The sequence below is a fragment of the Salvelinus sp. IW2-2015 genome, linkage group LG17, assembly GCF_002910315.2.
Source record: "Salvelinus sp. IW2-2015 linkage group LG17, ASM291031v2, whole genome shotgun sequence".
Taxonomy (NCBI): Eukaryota; Metazoa; Chordata; class Actinopteri; order Salmoniformes; family Salmonidae; genus Salvelinus; species Salvelinus sp. IW2-2015.
Genome location: NC_036857.1, coordinates 18,821,783 through 18,837,510, shown reverse-complemented (window position 1 = coordinate 18,837,510; position 15,728 = coordinate 18,821,783). Strand labels below are relative to the sequence as shown.

Below are 15,728 nucleotides of genomic sequence, written 5' to 3'. Positions count from 1 at the left end.
ACATTCCACAATCAGTATAAGTAAGAGTCAATATTAATGTTTTTCTTAAGTCTTTTCCATAAACCTGCTGATTAATGTGTGAGCCTACAAAAGCAGATCGGGTGGGGGCCCTCTGCGGTCGCCTGGCTGCTCCAGCCCAAAACGCCTGGCTGGTGGCTCTACGGAGGAAAGGAGCACCGGCCCTTTAAGAGCGCCTTCTCAACACAGCTTATATCTTTTTTAAAGTTTTTTCTTTTCTCTTTTCTTCTGCTGTAGAGTTCCAGTTCCGGAGGTGTGCACAAAATAAAAAAAGTGGGACGAAAGTATTCACAGCAAATTCCTCCTGCTCCGTGAAACAAAGCCATAATAGAATAAATGTGTATCCAATTGTTCTTTTTTCGCAACAGCAGGCAGATGTGGTCCATTTGATGTAACAGGGTAGCCTCTCCTCTGAGTGAGCAAGCAGCATTGTTACATTACTAGTTCAGAGGGTCAATTGTTTGTCTTACATCATGACCCGACCAGCGCTATCCGGCGTTCGTCCACCATGACCTCTCAACTCGACTTTCTAAACTCTCAGGACCAGACCAGGTCGATCAGACCTGGTAGGTCAACCATGGTTTGACCATGTGATCCAGTTTATGACATCAGAGAGCGACATTATGTACCAGATTTTAACCCAAGAAACAGTCCTGTGGAGTATACATCCTCTTGTGTGGCTCATCTATTGGGGATCTCTAATACAAGGTGCAGAACCGTCCAGCATGGCTGATTTAAACCCACCACTATGTCTTGAGCTAAGAGCTCTGGCTGGATACAATCATTGGATATGGCCTCACAAGAGAGAGATTTGTGAACCCAGCCCAGGCAAGCATCTGCAGCCTGGGCAAAAGGCAGGGTAGTGGATGGAGACATGGGAGGTGAATTGGACATGGAGCGAGGAGGCTTGCATTCTTGCTCTGTTCTGTGTTGTGTCATGTGAAGCTGAAAGCATACATAGCATTACTGTGGGTCTGCGTGCGCATGTGTCTGTGTAGGTATCACGGTGTTTTTCCCACAGCACCACTAACAAAGCCGGACCAGACCAGACCACACAGACACCAGGGACCCAGCTGGGGCCCTCAGCCCTCCTCTCACAGAACTTCACTCTCACTCCACTGCCTTCTCATCCTGAACTCGCCTTTCTCCCCCCTGTCTCTTCTCCCTTAATATACCGGAACTGCTGTGTCCTCTCCCTCTCTCTCGCTCTATCCCTGCATATCCTTCTCTCTCTCGTCTTGCCTCTCTTTCTCTTCCTGCTCCATGTTTTTAAAATTTATTGTACTTTCCTCCTTTAGTAGCTCTCGCTCCCTTCTGTTCTCCATTCACTCTCGGCTTCCTTCTATCTGTCGTTCCATGTACTTCTACTGCCTCTGTCTCTCGTCATCCGATTTTCGTTTTTTTTTCTACAGTACTTGACTTATCTGCCTCCCTGCTTTCATCTCTCCTCTGATTGTCTCCATCGTTTGTAACTTATCTCCTCCTCTCTCTCCTCCGTCCTCTGTGTCTCCAATTGTTGTCGCTGCTGCTTTTTTCTCTGTCTTGCATACTTATCTGCCTCTCTCTGGTCATCGCCATGTTTTGTGATACGTTCTCTATGCCTCCTTCTCTACCTCCTCTTCTGCTTCGTCCATAAATTACTTATCTTTCCTGCCACTTCCTCTCTCTCTCCTCTGTCATCCAGGGAATACAATTGATGTAATATGTACGGATATCTGCACTCTCCCTCTCTGTCCTCATCCTCCAAGTATTGTTAACTCTCCTTAGTTCTCCCTCCTCTCTCTCCATATGAGTTGAAACTTTCTCTGTTATCTCTATCTCTACTCCAGTATTTCTGGTCTCCTCATTGTCTCCATGTACTTCTCTGTCTTCCTTCTCTCTACTCCAAATTTGATACTTCCTCTGCCTCCATGTACTTTCCTCGCCTCTCCTCTCAGTCTATCCATTCGTAACTTTCTCTATGCCTCTCTAGTTCTCAGGTCTTTGTACTTCTTGATGTCTCCCTTCCTCTCCCAATGTACTTCTCTGCCCCATCCAATACTGTCTCCTCTCTGCCTCTTCTGTTCTCCATGTAACTTCTATTTGTTCTCTCTCCCTCTGTCTCTCCATCTCCTCTTCTCTCCTCCATTACTTCTTCTGCCTCTCGTCTCCTCTTCTTCTCTCCAATGTACTTTCTCTGTCTCCTTCTGTTGTCTACTCTCTCCATGTACTTTCTCTGTCTCCTCTCGTCTCCTCTTGTCGTTCTCTCTCATGCGTATCTTCTCTGTCTCGTCCTCTCCTCTCTCTCCATGTTGAACTTTGCTCCTCTCTGTCTCCATGTACTTCTCTGTTCCCTCTCTCTCTTCCATGTACTCTTGCCTCCTTCTGTGTTCTCCCTCTCTTCTCCCAATAGAACTCTCTGGTTCTCCTCTTCTCACTCCCATTGGTAACTTTCACTTTCTTACCCTCTTCTCTTCCATTACCTTTTCCTCTCCTTCTGTTCCCTGTCCCATTTTTTAGTTAAACTTCTCTTCTTCATCTCTTGTCCCATGTTACTTCCTCTCTCTTCCTCTTGTCTCCAATTTGTTCTGGTGTACTTCTCTTCTCCTTCTCTCTCCCATGTACTTCGTCTCATTGTACTTTCGTCTCCTCTCTGTCATCCATGTACTTCTATGTCCTCTCTACCTCCTCTCTTCTCCATGTTAACTTCCTTCTGCCTTCCTCTGTTCTCTACTCTTGCTCTCGTCCCATGTACTTTCTCATGCCTCTCTCTCCTGTACTTTCTGTCTCTCGTCTTCTCCTGTACTTCTCGTCTCCTCCTCTGTCTCCATTACTTACTCTCTCTTCCTCTGTACTCCTCTTGTCTCCTCTCTCTCTCCATGTACTTCTCTGATTCTCTCCTCTCTCTCTCTCCATGTATTCTGTCTCCTCTCTTCTCTCCATGTACTTCTCTGCCCCTCTCTTCTCTCCATGTACTTCTCTTGCCCTCTGTCTCCTGCTCTCTCTCTTCCATGTACTTTCTCCTCTGTTCTCCTCTCTCTCTCCACTGTACTTCTCTGTCTCCTTCTCTCTCCATCTTTGACTTCTGTCTTCCTCTCTGCTCATTGTACTCTCTCTGTCTCCTCTCTCTCTCCATGTACTTCTCTGTCTCCATCTCTCTCTCCATGTACTTCTCTGCCTCTCTGTCTCCTCTCTCTCTCCATGTACTTCTCTCCTCCTCTGTCTCCCCTCCCTCTCTTCTCCATTGTACTTCTCTGCCTCCTCTGTCTCCTCTCTCTCTCCATTGTACTTCTCTGTCTCCTCTCTCTCTCCATGTACTTTCTCTGTCTCTCTCTCTCTCTCCATGTACTCTCTGTCTCCTCTCTCTTCTCCATGTACTTCTCTCCTCCTCTGCTCTCCTCTCTGTCCCATGTCTCTCTCTGCTTCCTCTCTGTCTCCATGTACTATCTCTGCCTCCTTCCTCTGTCTCCATTGTTACTCTCTCTGTCTCCATGTACTTCTCTGTCTCCATGTACTTCTCTACTCCTTCCTCCTGTCTCCATGTACTTCTCTCTCTCTCTCTTCTCTGTATCTCCATGTACTCCTCTCTCCTCTCCTCTGTCTCCATGTACTTCCTCTCTCTCTCCTCTGTCTCCCATTACTTCTCTCTCTCTCCTCTGTCTCCAGTTACTTCTCTCTCTCTCCTCTGTCTCCATGTTACTTCTCTCTCTCTCCTCTGTCTTCCTGTACTTCTCTCTCTCTCCTCTGTCTCCATGTACTTCTCTCTCTCTCCTCTGTCTCCATTACTTCTCTCTCTCTCCCTGTCTCCATGTACTTCTCTCTCTCTCTCCTCGTCTCCATGTTACTTGCTCTCTCTCTCCTCTGTCTCCATGTACTTCTCTCTCTCTCTCCTCTGTCTCCATGTACTTCTCTCTCTCTCCTGCTGCTCCATGTACTTCTCTCTCTCTCCCTCTGTCTCCATGTACTTCTTCTCTCTCTCTCTGTCTTCCATGCTGACTTCTCTCTCTCTCTCCTCTGTCTCCATGTACTTTCTCTCTCTCTCCTCTGTCTCCAGTACTTCTCTCTCTCTCTATCCTCTGTCTCAGTCTCCATGTACTTCTCTCTCTCTCTCCTCTGTCTCCATGTACTTCTCTCTCTCTCCTCTGTTTATTACTCCCACTGGACTGTTACTTCTGTCATTCTGTATCATCCTTACCCACTCTATACAGTATTACTATAAACCGCTTTCAATGTTTTTCTTTCCCCGGTCTTTTTATCTAAATGTTAAGGATTCTTTGGCAGTATGTGGAAGAGGAAGCAAATATTATACTAAAACTAAATAGGAGTCTGAGGCTGAATGCAGAGCGATCCAAAAACAATCCAAGTATTGTTAACAATGGGGTAGAGTTATTTGACTGGTTGTTAGGGTTCTGTACAGGCCAATATTAAACATGATGGAAGCCTTATTGAAGCAGGAGAAAGGGCGGTTGAGTTGGTTCCATCCCAGAGAATGAATTCCTCCTTCCCAATGGGGAATCATCGCATGCTGATTTTTTTTTTAATTATGCATTTTACGAGCAGATCATAACAGAGGTCAGTGAAGGGAATGCAAAATAAGACATCAGTGTGCTTCTTCCCCACTAGCCACTGTCATACAGATGTAGTTTTATAAATCCGTGAAGATAATAGACAATAACATCTACAGCAACAATCCAACAGTAGTTCCAGTTAAGCATCATTCCATTGCCATGGGTTCCACTGCAGACTTCCCAGTCTGACTGATCTGTATCCATCCTGTCAGGGCCGGATTACCAAACGGGCATGTGCCCCGGGGGTCGGGGGCACCCTAAATAGTATATGAACAGCTTTAAAGAGATTACATTTTCTCTCATCCTCATTGCAAAATGTGAAGAATAGCATGAAATGAGCTAGCAAACATCAGGTTGGCATTTATTGTCATGAATGTTACCCTGGAGGTAGCTCTGCAGACTATTCACTAGCTGCCACGGCCACTAAGTCATCAAATCTGACATCGATTTTTTTCAAGGGAAAAACTGTCTTGCTAAATAAAGGAAAACAGAGGTAGGTGCTCCAGCACCCAAAATGCGTCCGGCCCTGATCCTCTAGTGGCTTTCCCTACTACACTCATATAACTATGACCTATGACCTAGCTCAGCATCCAGCTAGAAAGTATTCATACTCATTGGCTTATTCCACATTTAGTTGTGTTACAGCCTGAAGTTGAACAGTTGATCTCACCCATCTACCCACAATACCCCATAATGACAAAGTGAAAACAGGTTTTTTGATTTTTTGTTTTTGAAAATATCTAATTTACACAAGTATTCACACCCAATTTCCTTTGAGCATCCTTGATATGTCCTTACAACTTTATTGGAGTCCATCTGTGGCCAATTCAATTGTTTGAACGTGATTTAGAAAGAAACACACCTGTCTATATAAGGTCCTGTAACAGGTCCCACAGCCAATAGTGCACGTCAGAGCAGAAACTATGCTATAAGAGCAGAAACTATAAGTCCAAGGAACTGTCTGTAGATCTCTGAGATACAATTGTGATGAGACATATATCTGGGTAAGAGTATAAAACTATTTCTAGAGTGTTGAACGTTTCCAAGAGCACAGTGGTCTCCATCATTGGGAAATTGAAAAAAATATGGAACTACCCAGACTGCCTAGAGCTGGCCGTCCAACCAAACTGAGAAACCGGGCAAGAAAGACCGTGGTTAGGGAGGTGACCAAGAACCCAATGACCACTCTGACAGAACTACAGAGTTCTTTGGCTGAGATGGGAGAATCTGCCAGAAGGACAACAACCTGTACAACACTTTACCAATCTGGGCTTTATGGGAGAGTGGCCAGACGGAAGACACTCCTGAGAAAAAGACACATGACAGCAAACCTGGAGTTTGCAAAAAGCCATGTGAAAGACTCTGAAAGCATTTTCATTTTATTTATTTTAATTTAACCTTTTTTTAACTAGGAAAGTCAGTTAAAAACAAATTCTTATTTACGACGACGGCCTACCCCGGCCAAACTCTAACCCGGACGACGCTGGGCCAATAGTGAATCGCCCTATGGGACTCCCAATCACAGCCGTTTGTGATACAGCCTGGAATCGAACCAGGGTCTGTAGTGAAGCCTCTAGCACTGAGATGCAGTGCCTTAGATCGCTGTGCCACTTGGGAGCATAAGGCAAAAGATTCTGTGGTTTGAGGAGACAAATATTTTACTCTTTGGCCTGAATGCAAAGCACTATGCCTAGAGAAAACCAGGCACAGCCCATCACCCATCTAACACCATCCTTACCGTGGAGCATGGTGGTTGCAGCATCACGCTATGGGGATGGTTTTCAGCAGCAGGAACTGGGAGACTAGTAAGAATAGAGGGAACAATGAATAGAGCCAAATACAGGCAAATCCTTGATGAGAACCTGCTTCAGAGTACAAATGACCTCAGACTGGGGTGAAGATTTACGTTCCAACAGGATAATAACCCCAAGCATACAGCCAAAGCAACACTGAAATGGCTTCTAAACAAGAATGTGAAAGTCCTTGAGTGGCCCAGCCAAAGCCCAGACTTGAATCGCATTAATAATCTGTGGAAAGACTTGAAGATTGCTGTTTATCTCTGCTCCCCATCTAACTTAAAAGAGCTTAAGAAAATCCCCAAATCCAGATGTGCAAAGCTGATACAGATTTACCTAAGACAACTCAAAGCTGTAATCGCCACCAAAGGTGCTTCTACAAAGTATTGACTCAGGGATGTGAATACTTATGTAAATGAGATATTGCTGTATTTCATTTTCAATCAATTTGCAAAAGAAATTAGGAAAACACTCATTATGGGGTATTGAGTGTAAATGGATGAGAAAAAACAATATTTAAGCCATTTTCAATTCAACACAACTAAATGTGGATTAAGTCAAAAGGTATGACTACTTGCTGAAGGCACTGTACATTCCACACCATGTACTCTAACAGCAAGAACAGATAGATCTGTCATGAAATCTGGATTCAGAAAATTATATTTTCTAATTACATCCCAACACTCAGATTCAGAGATGGATTTAGAAATTTTGCAAATACTGTACCTTCTCCATCAACCACACGCCTGCATGGTTTCATTTTATGGTAGTAAATATGTCACAAAAAAGAGACACTCACTGTGTAAGAAGGACATGCATGAAATGTACATTCTTTCCACATCTCTTTCAAAGCTCTGTACATTGTTAGCAGGGCAACAGGGAGGCTAGTTATAGGCACTTAGCGCCTCCTCTCCTGACAGTTGGATAGCAGCGTTGGATTTTAGGCTTAGCAGAGGGGTTGGTAACCAAAACAGAGGAGGGGAGAGGACACAGAACAATCACTGCATACGTCACACACCCACATCTGGAGGTGTGTGTGTGTGTGTGTGTGTGTGTGTTACATACTCACCCTTCTGGTGGGACCTCGCCCATGTGTTTAGTCATTTAATGACAAAAACATTCACTGTGTATGCATGCCACGCTGCTCTGCCGACAGTGACACACAGCCTTGTTTTATTATTTATTCATACATAATGAAAAGCCTTCAGAATTAACCTGCAGCCAATTTCTCAACTCATATTACAGTTATGCATGTGAAGGGCTCCGATTATTGTTATTGATGTAACTACTCTCTAGTTTGACCCACAAGACCGCAGGCAAATTAGTCAATCTGACCAAGTCATCAGTTTACTAACAATCATCCATCTACTATCAGCTCTCCACAGTGTGAGGCAAGCAGCTCCACAAGGGGCCGGTTCATCCATGTCCTCCTGGTTCACCTTTTCCCCTAGAGAGGAAATTGAATTAGCATGGTGAAATCCATCCCCTTGTGTGTGCAATCAGACTGGGGACAGAATACTGTCTGTTGTGGCCCAGCAGCTGAGGCTAAACAGGGAGTACTGGGGACGCTTTTCTTATCACAAGGTATGATTACAGTGTGTGTGTGTGTGTGTGTGTGCACTTCTGCGTGTGTAGGAAAGTCACGGCCGGCCCGCTCATTAGGCAGGATTAGGCGGCCGCCTATGGCGGCAGATTGACAAGGGCAGCATTTTCTGAGATAAACTTCACTTAATTCTCCCCAAAAACAATAACATTTTCTCTCAACCAGTGGCATATGGGCTTTTTAGGTAAGTGTTGATGCCGCCATGTGATAAGCCGTGACCACTTTGCCTCTTCAGGCTGCTGTTGGACAATATGGAATGGACAATCACAACTGTTGTCCAGGAGTTTCACCCCATTGTCATGATCAGTGGTTTCAAGTTTGTATCCGTCAATTTGACAAGCTGATCAAAGCGGGGGAAAAAATATTTCTGCATTTCCCGCTGTGCAAACAAATTGCAATTAGGCTCACGATAACTCCTGATAAAGTTGGGTAGCTGATATTCAGAGCATAAATAGCTACATTGATGAGTCACAGGAATCAGGACTAATAAAGACAATGCAACGGCCTGTTTTACAAACGGTGGGCCTAGCACATGGATGGCCATTCATAAAATTCCATTGCAGACATGGTAGGCTACACCCCATTAAGCACGAACCAAAGTCTTTTGGACATCTTTTTTTGGTCCTGTCCGGACTTTGTTTTTTGGTGTTTTACAAACGGTAGGCTGACCACATAGCTGGGCATTCATAAAATGATATTTCAGGAAACACTGTAGGCTACACCTCAGTAAGCACGGACCGACACGACGCCTTTTGGACGTCTTTTGGTGCAGTTCCGGACCGGCCTTGATTTCCACATCCACGGACATTGGTTTTTGGTCCTGTCTGGACCAAATATGAACCAATCATAGATGTCTATGTTTGGTTCAGATGTTGTCCTGTCTGGACCAGTCTTGATATGGCACAAACATTGACGTCTATAAATGGCTTATTTTCAACTTTCATTCAGAACCAAAAATGAGCCTGATCTCAACATCTGAAAATACATGCAATGTCTGTAAAATATGCCTTTTCAACGTCCTGAAAAAGGATGCATTTTAAACATACGGAAAATACCTTTTCACCTCTTATTCAGAACCTAAATTCAATGTCTGGAAAATATGTATTTTAGATATATTTTCAACGTCATTTTACTTACTGGGACTATTCTAGTTTTTGCTGGGGGTGGCAGTTTTTGGTCTCGTCTATGGCGGCAGAACAGCAAGGACCGGCCCTGAGGAAAGCTTGCAGTGAAACTAGGACTTTGATATGGGCCTACAGTAGGACTCAAACAGCAGGGCTAAAAATCTCTTATCTTTATCATTGTTGTTTTGTATGTCATTGTTTGCAGTCGAGGCACAGTGCATCATTTGTTTTCCATGTGGATGTCATTGTTTTTGCGCTTTAAAATGATTTTTGCAATGGTTTTTTCCCCTCCTGATAGTGTTTCCTGCCATTGTCTTTAGTAGTCTGCCTCCGGCCTCCAAGCTGTGCCTGTCCCTCCTACCTTAACCCCCCTCTCCCCAGCTCCTCTCTCTCACACACTCTCACTCTCTCACACACACACCACTGCACACACATTCTAATCCTCTTTCTTTTCCTCCACTCGCCGCTTCAGCTTCTGAGGCAACTCTGACATAAGTTACCCAAAAGTCAGTGATAGGGGGGACCAACTGTGAACAGGTTATGCGTACATGTGACTGTGTGTGTTAGAGAGAGAGAGTCCACCAGTTAGCTCAGAGTGGTTAATCTGTTTCTCCCTCCCTCTATGCCTTTTGTTGCGGCCCCTCACTTTTCCCCTGCTAGCCTGGATAGAGGGAGCTGACACTGTGCCTGCCTGCTCTGGACTGGATATGGCGTAGACACCCTGACGCTATCCTGACTGGATGTTCACCCTACCAGCTGGTAAGACCCTGCTTCAGCGCTACTCTAACTTTACAGCAGTTACGCTTTCATTAAGTGTGTTTTTATGTCTGTTATAGTATGGAAGGAGAATGTGTCTATGTGGAAATGCAACCATGTCTCAGTCCTCTTTTGTGTGTGAGCTGGCTTAAATATCACTTGTGGATTAAGTTAATGTTCAATATACATTTTGTTTCAAAGTCAGCGCTTCAGAGATTAACATCGTACCCAGTCAAAGTGCTCTCTCACTCTTTTTCTTGCCCTTTCCCCGGTTCCTCTCCCTCTTTTCTCTTCTCCCCCGGCTCATTCTGCAGCCCCCTGCTCATGTTTCCAGCTTCCTCCTGTTGTTTTCTGCACAGGTTTTCTTCTCCTCTCCGAGCGTGCTCCCACGCTCTCTCAAAGAAAGGAAGGAAAACAGTGATAACCATTTGCGGAGCAGCAAGATGGAGCTGCTTTAGTTTTCCCTGTGTCTTTAATAGTGTGGAACATTTAAGTGTGGCTTTTTTTCTAGCTTGTTTTGTTGTTTTTGGAACAAAGTTTTATTTTTGGGGCGGAGGGGTGAGAAAATTGGAAACAGACCCACCCACACTGGAAGTGAATTAGCCCGCATTTGTGATGTGTTGACTGCCAGAGGACAGACAAATTGTCAGAGAGGACTTTGCTAAAGGCAGAGGGAATATGTTTGGCGTATTCTGTTGTTGTCACTAAATCCCCATAGTTTACATGTGCTTAGGAACCGGAGAGGAGAGGACAGGAGAGGAGAGGAGAGATCTGGCCTCTGTCATGGGCTGTTTTGAAAGGGAGGGAGTGGCTTGTGTCCATCTGGGACAATCCCAAGTGCTGAGTGCTGAAAGCTTCCCCACCCTGCTCCCAAACCCTGTTTCCCTCTGCATACACAACTGGTAGGGTTGTAGCAATGTTAACTTGACTCTGAGTGTGGGCTGACAGTGTTGTGCATGTTATCATCGTAGCTAGGTCACCAGAGATGTTGGTGATACATCGGCTGTGTTTACACAGGCAGCCCAATTCTGATATTTTTTCCCAATAATTGATAGTTTGACCAATTACATCAGATCTTTCCACATCAGATCTTTTCGGTCAAAATACCAATTAGTGAAAAAAAGATCAGAATTGGGCTGCCATATTTAACCACCGTGTGATTGTTTTTTATTTTATTTTTATTTCACCTTTATTTAACCAGGTAGGCTAGTTGAGAACAAGTTCTCATTTGCAACTGCGACCTGGCCAAGATAAAGCATAGCAGTGTGAACAGACAACACAGAGTTACACATGGAGTAAACAATAAACAAGTCAATAACTTGTTTTACATGTGCTTAGGAACCCCTGTTATGCATGCAGACTCCATCAATCACTTAGCCTGTTATAACAACATACTGATGCTTTCTTCACTTTTATATACTTCAAATATGTCCACCTTACAGAACAAACTTACAACTACAAGGATGCTCTCAATCTAATCTTCGCTGTGTTTGTCACAGACAGATAGCAGATACTATAATGCATTCCACTTGCCTCACTCCTCATCTACAGTAGCCTATCTTGTATCTCTCTACACCCTTTACATTCCACTCTTTCATTTGCCTCTTTATCAAATACCCTCTCACTTTCTGTCAATGTATCCCTCCTTCTTTTTCTATCTGACTGTCACTGTCTGTTACTCCATCCAGTTCTCTCTCCCCAGCCCTCTTCCTCCCAGCCTGTGTAGTCAGTGATAAGGGGCAGCAGCAGTAGCCCTTCCTCCCAGCCTGTGTAGTCAGTGATAAGGGGCAGCAGCAGTAGCCCTTCCTCCCAGCCTGTGTAGTCAGTGATAAGGGGCAGCAGCAGTAGCCCTTCCTCCCAGCCTGTGTAGTCAGTGATAAAGGGGCAGCAGCAGTAGCCCTTCCTCCCAGCCTGTGTAGTCAGTGATAAGGGGCAGCAGCAGTAGCCCTTCCTCCAGGCCTGTGTAGTCAGTGATAGGGGCAGCAGCAGTAGCCCTTCCTCCCAGCCTGTGTAGTCAGTGATAAGGGCAGCAGCAGTAGCCCTTCCTCTAGCCTGTGTAGTCAGTGATAAGGGGCAGCAGCAGTAGCCCTTCCTCCCAGCCTGTGTAGTCAGTGATAAGGGGCAGCAGCAGTAGCCCTTCCTCCCAGCCCTGTGTAGTCAGTGATAAGGGGCAGCAGCAGTAGCCCTTCCTCCCAGCCTGTGTAGTCAGTGATAAGGGGCAGCAGCAGTAGCCTTCTCCCAGCCTGTGTAGTCAGTGATAAGGGGCAGCAGCAGTAGCCCTTCTCCCAGCCTGTGTAGTCAGTGATAAGGGCAGCAGCAGTAGCCTCTTCCTCCCAGCCTGTGTAGTCAGTGATAAGGGGCAGCAGCAGTAGCTCTTCCTCCAGCCTGTGTAGCAGTGGATAAGGGGCAGCAGCAGTAGCCCTTCCTCCCAGCCTGTGTAGTCAGTGATAAGGGGGCAGCAGCAGTGCAGCTTCCTGTCCTGACTGGAAGTGTTGATTTCCACTCAAGTCTCTGGACAACCCTGCCCCTGTCCTGTGTCCACTGGGAACCTCCTTCCACTCTGTGTGTGAACAGCTCTCTCTCTACACACACACACACACACACACAACACACACCACACACACACACACACACACACACACCAACACACACACACACACACACACACACACAAAACAGCCACACGCACGCACAAACAGCACCACGTACACACAAAATAATTTTGATTAAAGTGGCTGTGTGATTTGAAGCCTCACTGAGTATCACCACATTCAGACTGGAGGCAGAGCAGTATTTCTCCTAGCCCATTGAGCCTGACTGAACAGATGGGTGAGAAAGGACTCAGTTACTGACCTTGGGTGTGGGAGAGGCCACGGGATGATTGGCTAATTACCTCCAGTGTTGTGGTATACCCACTCCGTTCATATGGGGGAGCCGTACCCACTCCGTTCACCAGGGGAGCCGTTGAGCTTAAATCAACACCAACGACACTCATTCATCACCTAATGGCTTCCATTTACTGTGAGTGGCCCGGGGCGGTGGGGAGGGAGGTGTTGGAGGGTGCACAGTGGCTGTAATGCTGTGGCGGTGGCTGTGGCTGGAGGTCAGGAAGGGTTAAGAGGTCACATGGAGCCTAGGAGCAGGACTTCAGGGCAGGATATCCTGTCAGGAAGAGCCATGGTTTTCTCTCCCCTTTATTCCCAGGCATGGAGGGCTAGTGGAGTCAGAGGACACAGTGAATGTGGGGGCAGGGTGGGTACTGGTCTGGTGTAACATTTCACTCACATCTCAAAACAAATGGAGTGACAGATCTTCCACATGTTGCCCTCCAAGGGTTGTGTATCTATGGAAAACTTGTTTGGTGTATCTAATGTTGGACAATAGACAACGGTAGGCCTGACTGTGCCTATTGAATCAATATGGAAATCATAGCCTGGTCATTGTTTTGTTGTGTTTGGTATTCCAGAGATGTTCTTACCCCTGTTGAGTGCAGATGAAGTCTTTAAGTGAAGAGGTGCTCCAGATGAAGTGGCTGAGAGACCAGGGTTGAGATTAATGAGGCGGAGTTAGAGGGGTCATGGAGAAGATGATGCTAAGGGGCAACAGATGGTTCAGAGGCAGTGGAAGCTGCTGAGGGGAGGACGTCTCATAATAATGTCTGAAAAGGAGCGAATAGAATGCCATGAAACACATGGAAACCATGTGTTTGATATATATGATACCATTCCGCTCCAGCCGTTACCACGAGTACGTCCTCCCCAATTATGTTGCCACCAACTGTTCAGAGGAGAGATGCAGAGAAAGCACGAGTGGTTTACTACCTTACTGACCGCCCTCCTCTGGTGATACAATGTAACTACAGATGCTGCCGCTTTGCTTACAAACTTCAGGCCTGATAACATGTCATAAAATGATTTAAACAATGTTGATTGTTACAATCAGAAAGTGTTTTATTTAACCTTTATTTTAACCGGGAAAACATATGGAGACCTAGGTGTCTTTTACCAATGGGCCCTGTATATACAACATAAATATACACATTATACTCAAACATATACACATTAAAATACAAAAACACAGTCATGGGAAGCATCACAAATCACCCAGAAAAACAGTTACATTCCTCCACAAAATGAGTCCCCAATCAATACTCTAAATTGCCCAAACGGAACCAGAACATCAAGATGAAATGTATTTAGAATTTTGTTCCAGGAATASGGTGCATTAAAACTAAAAGCAGATCTACCTAGCTCGGTGGAGACCCAAGGAACCTCGAGTTATCCAATCCTGTGAACTGGTTACGCAACTCTGGTGTCTATACTTCAACAGCAAAGTTAGATAAGACAGAATTTATGAAGTAGGGCCTAGTAAACAAAAAGGGAGTAATGTACAGATCTATGGGTCTTTAGCGAAGTCCAGCRAACCTTTTGATACAGGATGCAGTGATGAMGTTCAAAACTGTCACCTGTCAACAAAACCAAGGGCACTATGGMAGATGGCATCCAAAGGTTTAAGCAGCTGCCCTTTTAATAAATAATATCACCATAATCAAGAACAGATAAAAAGGTTGACTGAATAATCTGCTTCCTACTACTGCTTAGAGAAAGGCACAATCTGTTTCTGTAGAAAAATACAAACTTCTTAGCTTCTTAACCAGCTCTCATCTGTTTTATAAATGTCAAATCCTATCAATCCAAATGCCTATAGATTTATATATCGAACACGTTCGATTGGAGAAACACCTAATGACTAGTAGTAATGTAGTTCATCTTAACATTCTTACGAGAGTTTGAAAACAACATGTATTTGTTTTCGGTATTAATTCTTAATATCGCCTCAAATCTCGATCGGTTGACATCCGACACACAGTAGCAATTGAAACATAATAGATCATACCGTTACTAGCATGCCAAAAGTAAAAAAAAAAAATTGGATTGACGCCCATGGGGTTTTATATGAGTAGTGAAGAGAAAGAGGTCTCAACAATCAACCCTGTGGTAGCACCTTTATGTACTTCCAAGAAATTCAGACTTAACCCCATCCAATCAAGATGGCCTGAAGTTCCTTGTCACTAAGATAATCATGAACCATGAACAGGCGTCCGAGCTCAGGGCCCGGATCAAGGAAAACGTATCAATAAAAGTAGCATGATCAACGTATCCAAAAGCTTTGACAGTTCCACAAACCAAAGCATTACATTTTCATTTTAGTGTCTAAATCATTGACAAGATCATTAAAAACTAGCAGTGGGTTTCTGTATAGTGGCTATGCCCAGGCTTAACTAGTAACTTGTGTTAACATTTTATATACATCTAGGTACATAGAATTTCCTCACATTCAAGGAACAGATAGCAGATAAGTAAGCTGATACTGTGTGTGCGTAAGATAGAGATGGAAAGCAGAAACAGAGATATTAGAAGAATGTGAGCAGGCTATTTTGGGCTCTCTCCATGTCCTAACGCCCACCTCGTTTGGTCTTGTCTGTTTAGTGAGAATAGTGGGAGTTGAGATGGAGATCTCATTCTGATTCGCCGAATACCGATTATTGAGGTGCCCTCTGGGATTCCCCTGGGCTGTCTTGCTTCTCTTGAACCATCTACAAAAAAGCATGAAATCAGTTTCAAGTTTTAATTTGAGAAGGAAGATTTAGTTTCGATTGAGGTTTGCTGAAAATTGCCCACATGTGGTATCTGTATGAATCAATATTAAAAATAGCAAACATAAGGTCATACCATAGTTATTTCCTATAGTAATTACTTTATATGAGGGTATGTGCTCATGTGAAACTCATCAGACAACCACCCTACTACCTAATGTTGGATTGGAATAGATTATCATTCTCCATTAAATATATATATATATATATATGAACACAAGTAAGAGC

The 15,728-nt window shown here is 44.6% G+C and overlaps 1 pseudogene; it reads left to right on the top strand.

Moving 5' to 3' along the window:
* The first annotated feature begins 9,504 nt into the window (after positions 1–9,504).
* The window catches only part of LOC111976919 (histone deacetylase 7-like), a 78,970-nt pseudogene continuing 72,746 nt past the window's right edge, over positions 9,505–15,728 (top strand).